Below are 17,500 nucleotides of genomic sequence, written 5' to 3' on the forward strand. Positions count from 1 at the left end.
AAAGAAATGTGGATAGTTTTATACTGAGTCCGATTGTTATGTGCATTAAGACAATCGCTGAGTATGTGACAGACGTTCGCTTTACATGTTGCACGTGGCGCATGTAGTGGTGTCATGAAGATAACTCTTTTATGTTGATCTCTTCTGTCTCCCCCGTGTCCCTGTCAGTGAGGTGGTCACTGCCCATCTGGATAGTTCTGGGCTGGATTGTTTGCATCGAGAACTAAGACACATTATGTTTGGGGAATGAAGTTGTAATTTATATGTGAAGAAATTGTTATCTATATGTGAGAAAATGAAGTCAATGACACGGGACTTAGTCGTTTTGTCCGGTCGTATCTTTTTATTGGTTAAAAAAAGTATTTTGAATTCAGAAATAATCATCACAAGTCAAATACAATTAATTCGACAGAACAAGAAGGAAGTTTGGTTTTGGTTTTGATTTTGTTTTTGTTTTTTGGTGTTTTTCGTTTTTTGGTGGTTGTTTTTTTATGTTTTGGGGGGAGTTTTTGTTGTTGTTTTTATTCTTTTGTATTCTTTAAGTTTCTTTCCTTTTTTCGATATTTTCTTTTTCCTTCTTTTTCCTTCCTTCCTTCCTTTTTTCTTTCTTTCTGTTGTCCTTTCTTCATTTTGCCATTTCCTTCGTTGTCACTTTCTTCCTTTCTTTCTTCCTTCCTTTCTTCCTTCCTTTCCGCACCTGCAGGGTATCTTTGGAACAGAAACAAACACCACATTGTCATGCAGCAGAGGAAATGATTCGTTTTGATTTGTTTTACCACGCAGATAGCAGGCAATACGTGTGTTGCCACCTGGTTCCATGATGACCCAGTTTCGAAATGCTCCACCTGTTACCATCCTCAGATTTCCCACAGACGCACGCTGAGTCCTTGATAAAAAACGAACTGGTTTCGCCATAGCTTTCTTCTGTCACGCAGATTTGTTGACATGCTTTCCGCCACCTACACAATGAAACAAACATCCGTGTATTTGTATGCATTATTTCTGTGTAATATACGTACGCACACACATGCACATATGCACGCTTATCTATCTATCATATACGTGCGCGCGCGCACACACACACACACATACACCTTATCTATCTATCTAGCTCTCTATCTAATTATATATATATATATGTGTGTGTGTGTGTGTGTGTGTGTGTGTGATCTTTTTTTTCCAAACCCAATTACATTCATTTTTTTCTCAAAAGGTATTGGGAAAGGCGGTTACAAAAATGCCATCGTGTAAATGCGATTCCTGGAATGATATGTTGATGTCTTTTCCGTAAAGCACAGCTGTTGTCTGGTTGTCTCCGCCTAGTTCCAAGTGTGGTAAGCTGATCTGCCCCTTCATCATCTTGACATTATACTGTGCTGTGTAGCAGCCATGCAGTACAAATCGTTTCCTTGCAGTTTCTTCTCGGGATTTTTTTTTTTTTTTTTTTTTGTATTATTTTTTATCATCAGAATTTATGGTGTCCAAGACCTTCCAGAATGTACTATAATCCATTCCAGAAAAACAGATGTTTTGTGGAGCATTTGTTTTCTGGTCCGAGAGCCGTGAATGTGACTGGGAGAGGGGGGATGGGGAGGGCGTTCAGCTTGCTTTGACACCGCTTCCTCGTACTGGGAACAGGTGTGTATGCAACACAGATACATGAGACAGGTGCAGTTGGTTGAACACAAACGGATGATTACCGTTCGAACTATGGGACTATGTGCATTTTCCACGTAAATTTAACGTACGCACACAGACCCAAACACACATTCTCATGAGCACCCTCACACACACACACACACACACACACTCTCTCTCTCTCTCTCTCTCTCTCTCTCTCTCTCTCTCTCTCTCTCATGAGCAGCCTCACACACACACACACACACACACACACACACACACTGGATGTATTCTGTTCTCTTTTTTTACATTACAGTACAAGACGATGTGAAGTCTAATGACAATGTAAATTTCAACCCCCAGTTTATCAAACGTATCAAATTTTGGCGTATATGTGTATGTATATGTTTATGTGTTTATGATCATAGTGTGATTTTGTGAGTGTAAAAAATGCACATGTGTATGATGATGTGTTAGTGTTTTGGGTTGGGTTTTTTTTGTTTGTTTGTTTTGTTTTTGTTTGTTTGTTGTTGTTGTTTTTCATTTAATGATAATTATGATATACCTCTAGTATCTTTTTTTCCTTCTTTTTTTTTCTTCGTGTGTATAATCATTCGGATGTTTTGTGATGTTAATATAGAACATTTTTTTAATTTTAAAAAAAGTTTGAAAAAAAGGTGGAATATCACCCTGGAGAGAGACGTGGACAGTTTGCCTCCTCATCACGAAATCCACGTGCTCGTGCTAACATGATGTGGAACAGCTGCACCCGGACACCAGCACGTGGCAGGGAGTGTTCTGTCTTTGTATTGACAGACTTTGTTTTGATGCTGGAGGTGTTAGATCTCGAGGAAATGGATCTTCTGTAAAAGGTCTGTAAAAGTCCAGAATGGAGGGGTAGGGGGAGCGGAGGCGGGGTGAGGGAGAAGAAAAAAGAGAAAGTGCGCGTGCCTGTGTGTGTGTGTGCGCGCGCGCGCGCGCGCGTGCAGGGAAGACTTGTGGTGGTGGGAGTCTGGGGAGAGAGAGAGAACATGTATTGTGCCAGAAACAACTTAAAAATCGATACCAGACAAAGCCAAAGCAAAACTGTGAAATTCATTTCTTTGCAGTGCGTTTTTGTTGGTCATCAGTGGCTACTGGTCTTCACCTTTATCGTCATATTTATTATTGCTGTTTTCGTTTTCGTCGATTACACAGGGCTGCTCAGTAATCTTTATTGCTCGTTTGTTTGTGTATTTGTTTTGGTATTGTAATAGTGTTCACATCAATGCTGTTGATATTACCATCGTTACCATTTGTATCGTCATCACTATCTGTTCATTATGAACATCTTGAATAGACTCATTTGCTGCTGTTCTTGATGATTGTAGTAGTAGTAGTTGTTGTTGTAGTAGTTGTAGTGTGTGTGTGTGTGTGTGTGAAAATAGCTTAATTAAACATAAACGGAAGGACTTGGTGTGACGTCATTCAAATTTAAAGCTTTCGCAATTTTCGAATGAAAAAAAAGTAAACAAATATATGACCGCTTTGCCACACAACCTTCTTTTTTGTAGACAAAACTGCGAACAAATGTTAAGCCCTACCCCCATTCCCCACCACTCCCTCCACCATCCCCCGATCTCCCCACCCCCACCGATCTATTCTGGACAGATATAAAGGTCACAGGACAAACTCAGCGTTACGCAAAAATTCAGAGGTTTCGCAATGATCATTGATTAAAAAAATATATGATCCCTGTCAACTTCGGTCTGCTCTGTTTGGAACAGTACTAAATCATGGTACTTCTGTTTGTCGGATTTTTGTTTGTTTGTTCAAATCGAGGTGACCATGTTTAGTAATGCAACGACACGACGAAACTATATATAAAAAACACGCGTGTGTGTGTGTGTATGTGTGTGTATACACACACACACACACACACACACACACACACACACACAGATATATATATACTCACACATGCGTATTTATGTATACATGCAAACACACACACACACACATATATATATATATATATATATGTGTGTGTGTGTGTGTGTGTGCGAGCGCGCGCGCGTGTGTGTGTTTACTGTTCAGACATTCATTTTGAATGTTTCTTGTTGTTCCTGTCCCGATGTGTGTGCGTGCGTGCGTGTTTGTGTGTGCGTCTGTGCGTTCGTGCATGTGTAAGTGTGTGTGGGTGCATGCGTGTGTGTGTGTGTGTGTGTGTGCGCGCGCGCGCGCGCAGGTATTTGATTGTTTCTTGAAGTTTCTGTTTGTGTGTAGGTGGTGGAGATTTTACACGACCTGTAAAAACAAGATCAGTTAATCATATTTTTCTTTCTCTTCTTTTGTGTGTGTGTTTGTTTTTTGTTGTTGTTTTTTGTTTGTTTGTTTGTTTTGTTTTTTGTTTTGTTTGTTTGTTTGTTTTTGTTTTGTTTGTTTTAGGGATTTTTTTTCATAAACTGGCAAGCAGAGTCGGATTAACCTTTTCTTCCGAAAATTCCGTTGCCTTCCTATTCTTCCTTCCTTCTTTATTTCTTCACTTTTTTCTTTCTTTCTCTTCTTCATCTGACGTATGATGTGTGTGTGTGTGTGTGGCGCGCTGCGTGTGTATGAGTGTGTGTGTGACGTGCGTGTGCGTGTATGAGTGTGTGTGTGTGAGCGTGTGTGTGAGTACATGTGTGTTGCGCGCGCGAGCGCGCTTGCTTGCTCGCTTGCGCGCGCGCCTGTGTGTGTGTGTTTTGGTGTCGGTGTGGGGGGTGTCAAACTCGCGCGGTTTGACGAATGGAGGGGGGGCGGCAGCGGGAATGGAAGATCCAGTGTTGCAATGATGTAAGATGCTTTGACATTTTGTTGTAGCTGTTGCAGCTGATGTTTATGTTGTTCGACATTTGGTTGCAGCTGTTGCAGCTGATGCCGTTGTTGTTGTTCTTGTTGCTTTGGATGTGATTATTTTTTTATGACGATAATGATAATATTGTCGTTCGTATTTTTCAATGTTTTCTCGCCTCTTCATCTTTCCATGTGTTGTCTTTCAAGGCTACGTACTTATTTTTCGAGATTTTTTTTTTTTGTCTGTCTTTCTGTCTGTCTGTCTGACAGTGTTACAATACATCTAGTTACATTCTGTCTGCCTGCCTGCCTGCCTGCCTCTCTTTCTCTCTGTCTCTGTCTCTCTTACGCTCCCCTCTCTCTCTCTTTCACCCTTCTCTCTCTCCACCTCTCTCTCTCTCCCCACCCTCTCTCTCTCTCTGTCTCTCTTACGCTCTCCCCCCTCTCTCTTTCACCCTTCTCTGTCTCCACCTCTCTCTCTCTGTCTGTCTGTCTTTTCCTCTGACTTGCTCCCTAGCCCGATCTGTCACCTTTATCACTCCCACACTCCTTCCAGTTGTATGTACGCCCACACACCCATGCACACACAAAATAACACACACAGAGACACAGACACAAACAAATTAACAGACAGTTTAGAACCATGTGTTCGATCCCAAGAGATGTGAGGCAGTTTTATGATTAACCAGAAAAAAAAAAATTGGCCGCAATGTTGCCAAAACTGGGGTAGAAGACTTATACAATATATGAAATATACAGTGGAATGTGTGGTGGTTTTGTTTTTGTTTTTTTGTTGTTGTTGTTGTTTTTAATAGAAGGATTCACAGAATTAAAGAGTTGAAACTAACGTGGTTTCAAATTATGATAGTCCACAGAGTTTTTGGAACAATTGCTTTCTAATAAATACGAATCCAGATGGATCCAGTGTAACAAAAAGAAAACATTCAACACTTTTTTGCCGTTATTTTCGTTAAGTCATTTTGAATTTATTTTCAGACTGCTGTCACTCAAAAGTGTACGTTGGCACGTGCGTTCCGCTTCAGTAAACATCTCGTACTCTCTGGATGCGAAAGGAATGTGAAAACTGATGAAGTCACTGACTTGATAATTTTGATAGCGAAATTTTACATCAACCCATGTTCAAGGGGTTCACATGCACTTTGAAATAAAGATGTGAAATAAAAATTTTAAAAGTATCTTGCCAATACCCAAATAAAAACCGATAAATTTGTTCAGTCCTGGAACGCATGAACACCGCTATTTCTTATTTAGAAAGCGTTGTCGCCAATGAACTGGTAGTTTTACTGTATACTGACGCAACTCTATTCTCAATATTCTACCAACTGCTGATATGCAGTGACAAACATGCTGTATCTTCTCTGTTGTCACTTTTTTTCAGTCCTCGTAGATTATAATGCCCCCCTCCCCTCCCTTCTCTCTCTCTCTCTCTCTCTCTCTCCCTCCCTCTCTCTCTCTCTCTCTCTCTCTCTCTCACTCACTCACTCAATGTAGTCGATAAAATTGCCAGATGAAGTCGATTTTTATAAACGTCTTGGGCGAAAAATTGACAATAATCTCTCTACACCAGATCATAGTTCTTCTTTATTTAAGAATCTATCGAAAATAAATTTTCTTGATAAACATTTTTATGCGTATATACAATCAACTATCGACTATGCCTCAAAACATGGGAAAGCGAATATGAAATGCTTGAAAATGATACTTCTTAGTCTTCGTCTCAGCAACTTAATAAAAGAGCTTAACACTCTACCCTTTGATTTAAGATGTCGCTTCCGTAAAGGTATCTTCATGTATAAAATTATGAAAAACATCGTACCGTGTTATCTTTGTGACAAATTTATAATAATGGACATTCCAGAAAAAAAATTAACATCCGTCGCCCAAGAACCGACCTCTGTATGTCAAATACATGTATGCATGCATGTGTGTGTGCGTGTGTGTGTGTGTGTGTGTGTGTGTGTATGTGTGTGTTTAGTTAGTCACATTTTGATGTGTGCACGTAACATTATGTAATGTGTTATCTTAACAAAAGTGTTTTTGTAAAGCACCTGGAGCAGATTTATAGATTGTGTGCTGTATAAGTATTCATAATTATCAATTATCATTTTTATTGTTATTATTACTTACCTAATCGGGTAGTAAGTTATAGACTGAAATCCCCGATTAACTCTCTCCATACGAACGGCGAAAGAAACGACGTTAACAGCGTTTCACCCCAATTACCATCATCAGAATATTGCAAGCGGAAGGCTCTTATACTGAAGAGGTGAATGTTGACAAAGAATACCACAATTCTGACGACGGGAGCTAAAGGTTGGGTCATTCAGACACCCACTGGACATCCGAGGGGTCTGTGTAGAGGAGAAGAGAGGACTGGCCGTACTGAGTGAGTTAATCAAAAGACAAAAATGGTCATTCCTCTTTTGAGGAAGCTTACCACAAGTAGTCACACGAAAATATATAACAGATGTTTTCGTACATTTTTAATGAAAGCAGATAATGCATTTTGCCTTTTCTCCTACTCTCTTTGTCTCTCTATATATATGTTAGTCTGCCTGTCTGTCTATCTGTCTGTCTGTCTCTCTCTCTCTCTCTCTTTCTCTCTCTTTATCTATATACATCTGTCTCTGTTGTCTATCTGTCTGTATTTCTCTCTCTCTCTCTCCCTCCCCCCTCTCTATCTTTCTCTTTCTCTGTCTCTCTCTCTGTACATCTGTCTCTGTTGTTTTCTCTCTCTCTCTCTCTCTCTCTCTCTCTCTCTCTCTCTCTCTCTCTCTCTCTCTCTCTTCTCGCTCTCGCTCTCTGTCTGTCTGTCTGGCTGTCTGGCTGTCTGTGTATTCCCTACCTGTTCCCTTTCCACATACCCTCCGTTTTCTGTCTCCCTGTCTCCTCCCCTCCTCTCTCTCCGTAATCAATATTATCATTATCATTTGATTGTTGTGAGGGCATGGTGAAAGGAAGCTTGTAGCTTATCATTTTTCCCTTCATAAAACATTCCAGTTCGAGATGAAAAACATCCGGGTTTGAATTCGCTCTCACGATCACATAAACACACACACGCACGCACGCACGCGCGCACACACACACACGCACGCACGCACGCACACATACGCACGCACACACACACACACACACACACACGCACGCACGCACGCGCACGCACACACACACACACACACACACACACACACACGCACGCATGCACACACAAGCACACACACACACACATGCACGTACGCTCGTACGCACGCACATACATAAAACACACACACACACACAGGCACACACGCGCACACACACACACACACACACAGAGACACATATGCACACACACACACACACACGCTCACGCACATACACACACGCACGCACGCACGCACACACACACACACACACACACACACACATACATAAAGTGAAACAAACAACGTGTACATGCACTTTTTTCTTCCTTTTCCTCCACATTTTTTCCCCTTCTCCATTCCTTCTCTCTTACTAACTCTTCCTCTTCTGAAATTTTCCCCTGAATTCCAATTTTTTTCTGTCCTTGACAAAACTAATGGAGAGATCTATATATCGGGTTCTCTTCTCATGCCAGAATTCCGCTTCTATTTGTGTTTCCATTTTTTGTTATGAATGTCCTTGAAGAAACTGATAGAGGGATCTACAGATCGTGATCTCTTGACAGGAATCTATTATCGTGATTAAAGAACCGTGTTAGACCTACGTACGCGCCAGCGTGTTTGTGTGCCTGTTTGTTAGGGGTGTGGGGGGAGGGGGGGGGAAGCAGCACACACACACACTCACACACTAAAAAATAAAAAGCGTGCATTATTGCGCGTGAAGGATGAGTGGACACACGGGTTAGGGGGGGGGAATATGTGCGCAAACTCAGTTGCGTGTGTGTGTGTGTGTGTGCACGTGTGTGTGTGTGTGTGTGTGTACACGTGTGTGTGTGTGTGTGTGTGTGAATTAATGTGCACTCACATTAATTCGTGTGTGTGTATGTGTGCATGTGCATGCGTGCGCGCGCGCGAGTGTCCTTCATTCTGTGTGGGGGTAAATTTGAATGCGTGCGTACATGTGAATACTCGTGTATGTGGGTGCGTATGTGTGTTAGTGCGCACGAAGGTAAATGTCTGTGTGTTTGTCTTGTGTGTGTGTGGGCGCGCGCGCGCGTATGTGTGTGTGTGTGCGTATGTGTATGTATGTGTGTGTGTGCGCGCGCGCTCGTGTATCCCTCACACTGCCTATGTGCATACTTATGTCTGATTACGTACATGCATGTGTGCGCACGTGCACTTGTGTATGCATGAGTGTGTGCGTGCGCGTGTGTGTCTGTGTCTGTGCTTGTGCTCGCACGTTTGCGAGTAACCGTCGACGGTGCATGTTTCTATCTATCAGTGAGTGTGCGTGCATATGAGTGTGTTCGTGCGCGCGCGTGGGTGTATGTATTTGAAAGGGGGAAAGGAGAGGGGGGGGGAGGAGAGATGAAACGAGACATCACTCTTTGCAAATACGGAACCTTTCCACCCGCGCTATCCTGTGCTGACTTCAGAAACAGCATTGATGGAATCGATGTCGAGTCTATTTCGACACTTTTGTTTTTGTTTCGTTTCAATTCCAAACCGTCTTCCATGCATTTGTGAAGGAAGGTGATTTTTTTTTTTAAGTGTCAATTGGATTTTTTTTAATGGGGGGAATAAAGAAAGAATGGGAGCAGAAGATGAATTTTCAGGGAGAATGACTGATCAATTTTGATCATTTGTTTCTTCTCCTGCTGCTTCTTCTTTTCATCAACATCATCATCATCAGCAACATCATCATCTTCTTCTTCTTCTTCTTCATCAACATCATCATCATCATCAACTTCTTCTTCTCACCCTCCTCTTTCTATTCGCTCCGCTTCTTCTCTATACTCTCCTTTTTTTTCTTTTTCTTTTCTTCTCCTTTTTTTCGTTTTTTTCTTCTTTTTCTTTTTACTGGTTGTGATCGCTAATTATTTCTCTTCTCTGCCTTCTTCTGGTCCTCCATTCGCTCCTCTTTCCCCTCCTTCACCAACACTTCCTCCTCCTCCTCTCCTGGGTTCCTGGCCATGTTGGCATTCGAGGTAATAAAATGGCGGACCAGCTGGCCAAGAACGCCACAAAAGCAAAGTTATAATGTTTTTCGTACCATACACAAACATGAAGCAGAAGGTGAACACTTACGTTAAGGATCTTTGGCAAGAGGAGTGGAACACCCAGACGGACAAGCTGTTCCAAATCCGTCCAGACCTAAACGAGACCCTTCCATCGGTCGTGAAGAACTGCAAGGAAGAGTCTGTGTTGTGCAGATTGCGCACGGGGCACACTTTTCTTACTCTTTCTTACTTGTCAAAAGGGGAGGAGACCCCTCAATGTATTCCCTGTGACGAGCCTCTCACTGTGGAACACGTGCTCATTGACTGCTGGGCTCTGCATGACATTAGAAACAGACATTACACGGCAGATTTTCTGGAGACCTTGTTCCGTGATGTCCCCCCGTGTACGCTAATGGACTTCTTGAAAGAAGTGAACATTTTTAATCAGCCTTGAATGTTTTAAACTCTGGAAGATTTTAAAACTTTTTGAGTGAATAAATCGAAGCAGTGATTAGTTTTTATTGTACTGTTGTTGTTGTTTTTTAACCATTGACTTGAAATTATGCTAACGTGGCGATAGCCTTGAGATATCCTTAGTGGTCGGCGAGGCTCTAAGCACCATAATTTGTTTTGATTTTTCTTTGCATTCCTCGTCCTCTTTTTCCTCTTCCTCCTCTTCTTCTTCCTCCTCCTCCTCCACATATTCCTTCGTATATATCTATATCTTCTGATTCCATCCATCCTAATCCTTAATTCCTCTTCGTCGCCCTACTCCTCCTTAATTCTTAATTTCCGTCTTGCTCTTCACTCTCTCCGCTTCTTTCCTTTTTTCTTCCTTCTGTATTCTTGTTCTTTACTCCTCAATGTCTGCTTCCCTCCTATCACATCCACACCCTTCTTCATCCTCGTGCGTCTCTGACACACTGACAAGGCAAAGTGCTTGTCCTCACTTTCGATGCTTCAAGGGTGTAAGACATCCAAGTCCTCACTGCTGTTTTAGAAGCAAGATGAACGCGAAAAAGCTGCGGTTCGGGTGACTGGGGTCGATTAAGGGAAATCTCTCTCTCTCTCTCTCTCTCTCTCTCTCTCTCTCTCTCTCTCTCTCTCTCTCTCTCTCTCTCTCTCGCTTTGTGTCCCTGTTCCCCTCTCTGTCTCTCTGTCTGCTCACTCTGTTGTTGTTTTTCCAATTTCAAAATCTGATGAAAGAAGATTTAACTGAGGGAGAAGGTAAAATTTTGCTTCTAATTTGACAGAGATTTCTTAAAAACCCTTTTTTGGGGGTTGATTTCTTGGGGAAGCAAAATTGATGTGAAGAAGTAAGTTGTCTCAGATTCGGAGAAAGGGGATGCTGTTGGTTGATGGCAGTCTGAAGCGATGCTGTGCTTTACTTTCGTTTTCTCGTTGTTTTGTTGTTGTGTGTTGTTTTTGTTTGTTGTTGTTTTTCCTTTTCTTTGGTCTCGCATGCAAGAGGATTAATGGTTATCCATTAGAGCGTTGTTCTTGGTGGTTGATTTTTTTAGAGAGAGAAAATTATGTTCGGTAATGGAGGTCATATCTGAGGACTCTCTGTCTGTCTGTCTGTCTGTCTGTCTGTTTCTCTCTCTCTCTCTCTCTCTCTCTCTCTCTCTCTCTCTCTCTCTCTCTCTTTGTCGGTTCTCCCTGTGTCTGTGTCTTATGTGAAAATCTGTCTGTCTCTATTTTTCCCTTTTCGTCCCCCCTTTCCTTCCTTCTTCCTTTACTTCTACTACAGGAGTGAAATATACATGTCTTGTAGTGTGTGTGCGTGTGTGTGTGCGTGCCTGTGTGCGCGTGTGTGTGTGCGCGCGCGCGCGGGTGTGTGTGTGTGTGAAGTCAAGTCAACTCAAGTCAAAAATATCTTTATTGAGGGTAAAAGAATAAGCTTGTACAGCTTTTTTTCATCCTGTCCTCAGAAAAAAAGAAAGAAAAAGGAAAAGACATGAAAATAGAAGAAAAGAGGGAGGGGGGTAGGAAGAGTATAACATGAAAAATCAAGCCTGTGTGTGTGTGTTTGTGTGGGACTTGGGGGGATGGTGCGTGTGTGTGAGGGAGAGTATGTGTGTTGTTGTTTTTGAAGGTACATATCTAGATGTATGTCATCTAAAAATAAAAAATACTGTATCGAAATGTTCAGTTAGTGCAAACACGTAACGTACTTGAATACACAGTTGACGAAAATGTTAGGAGTCTGATGACTTTTGAACATGAGACCGTTTGGAATCAGGAGTGCCTGTGTGTGATGTAGTGTTGTGTTGCTGTTGTTGATGTTAATGTTGTTGTTCTCCTTGTTTCAAAAGAGGAAAGCTGATCGGACAGATCATGAAAGTAAATTTTATTTTTAAGCGTTTTCAGTCAGACAAGTGGCGTACATTCTTTATGTGTGTGTGTGTGTGTGTGTGTGTGTGTGTGTGTGTTATTTTTGGGTTTAAATTTTTATTTGTTGTATTTGTTGTTTTGTTTGTTTGTTGTTGTTTTTTGTAGCTAGATGTTACACTAATGTTTTTTTAAAACAACGACAGGAAAGTGATAAACAGATTCCCTTCCCTATCACACACTCATACCCCGTTACCCCCCCCCCCCCCACACACACACACACACACACACACATGAATACATGAATACCGTGAGTTGGCAACAGCAAAATTCGCTGTGAGATACACTTCAATGACAAAAAATTTCATTGCTGATGAACTGACAGTAAGATCTTACATTGATTTTCCTAAAAGAGCTAAAGCCATTTCATCACAAGAAACAGTTGCAACGTGCGTTTCAAATTTGTTAAAATAATCTGATGTTAACATCATACTCCTGTTCCTTTTTGGGAAATGTTGAAAGCAGATTTTGATATCAGTTATTCTGAAACAAAAAAGGAAGAAAACATCAATATCACGACAAGTACTGCCAGAATTCATATAGCAGAAAAATATCAGAATCATCTCCATATATTTACAGATGTATCTGTTCTTGATGGCAAAAATGCTGGTGCGGCTTTCTATATTCCTGCCTTTAAAGTTGAAAAATCTACTTTATTAGAAAACATCTTTCCATATTCATGGCTGAGCTAATTGCTATTATACAAGCTCTGAACTACTAAGTGAGCCATCAAATAGTTTTCTCGAAAATAGTATTCTTTGTCGATTCCGAATCAGTACTTTATTCTCTAGAATTATTTAGCCTTGAAACAAGACCTGACTTAGTTATTGAGGCAAATCATTTGGCACACAGTTTGAGGATTAAAGGGACTGAGGTCAGTTTTTGTTGGGTGTCTTCTCATGTGGGCATTCATGGCAATGAAACTGCTGATAAAGCAGCTAAAAGAGGAGCACAAGATTCAGAAAAATCGACAAAAATACATGGTCCGTCTTTCCATAAAAGAGGCATGCACTTTGTTAGAAAAATCAGCATGTGGTCGATTTCATAACCGATGGAAGGAAAAGATTTTAAAACATAAAGGAAATAATCATTATTAAAGAAAAGATACCGAATCCATCAGCTTGCTATACAAGATTAATAACCTCTACTTTCTTCCGTATAAAACTTGATGCGCTGAAGACAAAGCATAGTAAAAAATGTCACATGCATTTGTGGTAAGCAGTTCAGCTTGCATCATTGTTTGTTTCACTGTCAGCAGTTACGTACCAAGTATTTCAAGGAAAATAACTATTCTGCAGATGATTTTTGGAAAGTCATTTCTGACGAGGTTCTTATGGTCAAACTTTCAAATGCATTTGTTCATAGACCTATTTCTGCTTTCCTTAATATACTTCAGAATTGTGTTAATGGCTTCTGATTATTATTATCATTATTGAATTGTTACTGTTAAATGTAATTGCATGTTAGTTGCTTTTTTTTGATAGTTTTCTACCTTTTCTGTTTTCCTTTTCCCTCTCCCCTCCCCACGCCCCCCTCACGCCCCCCCCCCCCCCCCCCCCCCCCCCCTCCCTTTTTTTTTTTTTTTTTTAAATCGTCTAATATCACTGATAGTTGATAGTGAAAAGACGTTAAACTGAAGAACGAACACACACACACACACACACACACACACACACACACAGAGAGAGAGAGAGAGAGAGAGAGAGCACATATCCCACCCCCAGCCACAAGTCCATTCCACACAGCTGTGAAGCTATTACTCATCGGCGCTGTTAAACCTACCCACCTAACCCTTTGTTCCACACTCCACAAAGACTGCTGACATACCTGCACACAAGAGGATCACTCCACCTTCCTTCCCTCGGTTTAAACAGTATTTTGTTTGGAGCATGCCACAATACAACAGTTATAGATGAACAGGACAACAAGAACATCTTATATAAAGTCATGTCCTGATATACGATGTATGTGACATGTGTCATCATAGCTAGGAGTTTAAACGTGATCATACATGAATATCTACAAAATTTCCCTCCCTCTCTAACAACCATCTACCCCCCTGTCCCCTTTCCCTTCCCTCGTACAGCCCCTTACGCACACACATACACCCCTTCTTCTTCTTCTTCTTCTTCTTCGGGGGCTGTCCCAGTTTCAGTTTCTCAAGGAGACGTCACTGCGTTCGGACAAGCCCATATATACGCTACTCAACATCTGCTAGGCAGATGCGTGACAGCGGCATAACCCAACGTGCTTAGTCAGGCCATGAGTGCATGCATAGATATTTGTGTAGCTGTGCATGCATAGATATTTGTGTAGCTATCAGAGTAGAATTTTTCTGCAAAATTTTGCCAGAGGACAACACTTTAGTTGCCATGGGTTCTTTTTCAGTGCGCCAAGTGCGGGCTGCACACGGGACCTCGGTTTATCGTCTCATCCGAAGGACTAGACGCTCAGGTTGATTTTCCAATCAAACCTGGAAGAAAGGGCGAAGAGCAGGAATCGAACCCAGATCCTCACGGACACTGCATTGGCACATAAGCGCCTTAACCATTCTGCCAACGTCCTCCCCAAATGAAATTAGTGTCATGTAACTAGTTACATGATGTTACTACTCACATGAAGCTATCTTTCCCAGTTTAAAGAAACTGGAGAAAGAAAGAAAGACAGTAAGAATGAAAAATTTGCATCACTGATTGCATGTTCCCTGACCCTTGTCCCCCACGGGGTTACAGAAACCAACACCCAAAAGCGGAACACAAGTCGTTTGTTTGCTGACTGGAACACAGCTCTTCAGACAGCGTTTAGTTAATGCGGCGAAACTGGGGCCCTTGCCCTCCCAAAGAAGCAAACGCCAACATGTACACCACTAACAGTCAATGGCTTTGTCCACACGATCAGTTTGTATTGGGAACAGCAGACACCGGGTAGTCCGTTTCTTTTTTTGTTTGGACAAGACTTCCGACAATAGCACAGCTGTTGGGACATGTGTCAGAGAACTTGGGCGTACGTTCTGAGGCATTATTGAGGGTGGGGTGAAGTGTGCGTGTGGGGGTGGGGTGGGGGTGTGTGTGAGATGGTATACCCACTTTGCGAAATGGCTGGTGTGCTTTTTGTTTGGTTTGATTTGAATTGATTTTGTTTCATATTCAATTTATCATAATTTACGCTGAGGACATTGTTGATTTTTTTAAAAGCATGGTGCTTTGGGAACGATGAGCTTTTTTTTCATTTTGAACTCGCGCGTACATTCAGAGACATCACTGAAGGGGGCGGGGGACAGAGGGGGATTGGGGGAGGGTGCGGGGGGCAGTTGAGTTTGGCAAGTGCACGTGGCTGGTGGGTTTTTGTTCTTGTTGCTGTATATATATATATATATGCAGTTAAGTGCTCAGCTGGCTACTAACCGTAGTCAACGCACAGCACATGTCGTAAAGCGGACGACATTTTCAGTTCCATGGTCCAAGTCAAGTCGCCTACAAGCGGGGGGTTTGTCCTTGCATCGCACACCCTTCTCTCCCCCTCCTCTCCTTCCCTTTTTCCTATCCACTCTACTTTGAGCGGTTACTTGGATGCTGATCTTTCGGATGAAAACAAACTGGGGTTTTGTATGCTACACGCACGTAAAACAACAACAAAAAAGGCAAAAACGCGGCCATAAGAGCACAGTCCCTGATAAATTCTTAACGTCTGTTGAAAAATCTCTTTTGATAGCCGAACGAAATATTGAATTGCATAGACAGACAGAGAAAAAAAAGGGGGTTAGAATCAGTGCAGTACTGTGGTTTTTTACGATAGGTTGCTCGGGCAGAGCGACCCGGATTTCACGCAAAATAATCTGTTGTGACGACGACAGAGTAGTAATATATATTGCCTATTCAAGAGAAGAACACGCTGCAACACAGGATGTTCACACTGGTTAAAATTTAAAGAAGAAAAATGAAAAATAAAGGGAAAAGGGAAAAACTCACATCCGGAAACACTTACATAAAAACACAAGCGCTGCCGCATGGTAACCTAAAAACATTTCGTGCTACTTCATTTCAAGAACAATGTTTAACCAGTGCTGACAAATAGGGCTGTCATCTCACTGTGAAAAAACAACTGAGCTGACGGGTCAGATTGTCAGCCAACTTTTTGGACTTCTTCCTCTTTGGATTGCTTTGCCATTGTTAAGCAAAATCAATTACACCTCACAAAGTCACAACTGCAGTTAAGTTTGCAATTTGATGCCCCCTTGACGCTCAGCTGCCAATGTAGTGAGTCCGTGAGGGCGTGGGTTCGAATCCCGCTCTCGCCCTTTCTCCCAAATTTGACTGGACAATCAAACTGAGCGTCTGGTCTTTCGGATGAGACGATCCCGTGTGCAGCATGCACTTGGCGCACTGAAAGAGAACCCATGGCAACGAGAGTGTTGTCCTCTGGCAAAATTCTGTAGAATAAATCCACTCTGATAGGTACACAAGTACATAAGCATGCACTCAAGGCCTGACTAAGCGTGTTGGGTTGTGCCGCTGGTCAGGCATCTGCCTAGCAGATGTGGTGTAGCGTATATGGATTTGTCCGAACGCAGTGACGCCTCCTTGAGAAACTGAAACTAAGTGTGGTGAATCGTAACAGGCACCACTGAAAACCACCGGAATGACTCAGCAGTAGCAGCAGTGCCGGGTCTTCTCTTCATGGCAACCTAACATACGTCTGCAACAGAAGAAGCCCAGGAGTGACTGTGGGAGGGTGGGTGGGGGATCTGGAGGTGAGGGTTACGACACTGAGACATCATCACATTTCTGTTTCTTGTTGGTTTTTTTGTTGTTGTTGCTGTTGTGTTTTTCCCCCACCTGGTAGCATTTTCAAGAACAGCCGCAACCGCTTTAAGGATAGTTACTGTTAAATGCTGAGGCGGGATGGGGAAGGGTGGAAATATATATACTGTTGTTCGGAATGTTCGCAACGTGTCTGCATTGTCACGGGAAAAAGGAATGCGATATGCACCTGAGTGTTTGCCTCTCTCTGTTTTTTTTTAAAGTTTGTTTTATCGTGCTTTCCCTTCTCTTCCCTTCAACAGATAGACGGATGTTGAGGAGACGGATTGTTGTAGTTATATTTTAATTCTGTTGTTGTTGCTGTTGATATTGTTTATCTTCTTCTTCTTCTTCCTCTTCTCCCGTCTTCTTCCAACTTCTTCCTTTTCTTTCTTTCTTCTTTTTAACATCATTATTATTTTTACCATTGCTGTCAGCATAAAATGAGGGCAATGATTGCGGCTGAATCTGGCGTGCAATGAGAAGAGGACGACTATGACAATAGTGACGACAGAATAGAATTGAACGATGATATATATATATATATATATATATATATATATTGATATAAAAATGTAACTCGTCCAGAGTCTGTCAGCTGACTTACGCATCATTGCTGACGGTCTCAGCTAGGGAGGAAACCTGAGGAGGAAGCAGAGATTCAACGATTCACCCCCTATAGCCAGCAGCTGTGGACAAGAGTTTGCCAGTCACTCAGTGTTTCAGCTTCAGT

The 17,500-nt window shown here is 42.0% G+C and overlaps 1 protein-coding gene across 1 annotated transcript in view; it reads left to right on the forward strand.

Annotated features, from left to right (window-relative positions):
- Positions 1-17,500, forward strand: part of LOC143300350 (uncharacterized) — a 77,262-nt gene that overhangs the window by 4,646 nt on the left and 55,116 nt on the right. The window lies entirely within an intron of this gene.

Source organism: Babylonia areolata, chromosome 2 (genome assembly GCF_041734735.1).
Source record: "Babylonia areolata isolate BAREFJ2019XMU chromosome 2, ASM4173473v1, whole genome shotgun sequence".
Taxonomy (NCBI): domain Eukaryota; kingdom Metazoa; phylum Mollusca; class Gastropoda; order Neogastropoda; family Buccinidae; genus Babylonia; species Babylonia areolata.